Source organism: Nannospalax galili, unplaced genomic scaffold (genome assembly GCF_000622305.1).
Source record: "Nannospalax galili isolate Female #2095 unplaced genomic scaffold, S.galili_v1.0 scaffold115, whole genome shotgun sequence".
Lineage (NCBI taxonomy): Eukaryota > Metazoa > Chordata > Mammalia > Rodentia > Spalacidae > Nannospalax > Nannospalax galili.
Genome location: NW_008340588.1, coordinates 3,935,859 through 3,937,061, shown reverse-complemented (window position 1 = coordinate 3,937,061; position 1,203 = coordinate 3,935,859).

Below are 1,203 nucleotides of genomic sequence, written 5' to 3'. Positions count from 1 at the left end.
CGCCATTCCTAGTCTTGGGGCCCCAGACACCTGGGGAACCAATACTGCTTCCTGACCCTTCTCACCCAGACCAACTCAGTGCCTTTCTTGAGCCCCAGGAGCACTGCTTCTGGTCCTGGCCCTGCCCTCACCTCCCTCTACTTCCCTGGTCCTGCAACACCTGCCAGCCCCTTTCTGGGGCTGACAGCCTCTTTCTGGGGCTCCGAGGCTTACCCTTACTCTCCCTGATCCTTTGCATCTAGTACAACCCAGCTATTCAATCCACTCCCTGGGAAATATTTGGGCTTCTTCCCGCCCCATCTGCCATTGCATCCCTGTGTGGCGCGCCACTGCCAGGGTCTCAGGTCAGTGCCACCCAAGTTCCTGAGGCCAAAAGCATTCTTAGAAGTTTCCAGACCTGAGGAGAAAGTCTGAAAACTTCTGATCCACATTGGAATTTGGCCACAGTGGAACTCCTGAAGAGAAAATCAATGATTGCATCCCTGTGTGGCGCGCCACTGCCAGGGTCTCAGGTCAGTGCCACCCAAGTTCCTGAGGCCAAAAGCATTCTTAGAAGTTTCCAGACCTGAGGAGAAAGTCTGAAAACTTCTGATCCACATTGGAATTTGGCCACAGTGGAACTCCTGAAGAGAAAATCAATGCGGCCTTGACAATATAAAATCAAAAGAGAGAACCAGAAGCTTAGACGAACCAGCTCTTCATACCCAAAAAGTAAACCACAAAGACACATAAAGCTCAAAAAAAAGAAGCAAAACTAAACTTGAAGGCCCGAGTATCACACAAGAGTCAGAAACTACAAAAGAAATTCACATGTCAAAATCACAGAGAAAAAATAATAACATGAAAAACCAAAATAACATATCCCCACCAAATACCAGTAATCCTCTAGAGGAGCACTATGAGAATCCCCTAGAGACAATGCAGGACATGGAACTCAAAAGAACAATGATGAATATGATAAAAGAATTCACTGAATTTAAAGAACACACAAACAAGGTAATCATAGATCTGAAGGAAGATAGGGATAAACTTCTGAATGAATTCAGAAAAGAGCTAGAAATATTGAAAAATACTCAGGCTGAAATAAAGAACGAAGTGAAACACTCCATAAGCCAATTAGAAAAGAGCTGAAATGAAGAAGGAAGTGAAACACTCAGTAAGCCAATTAGAAACAACAGGAGAAAGCCTCACCAATAGGATGAA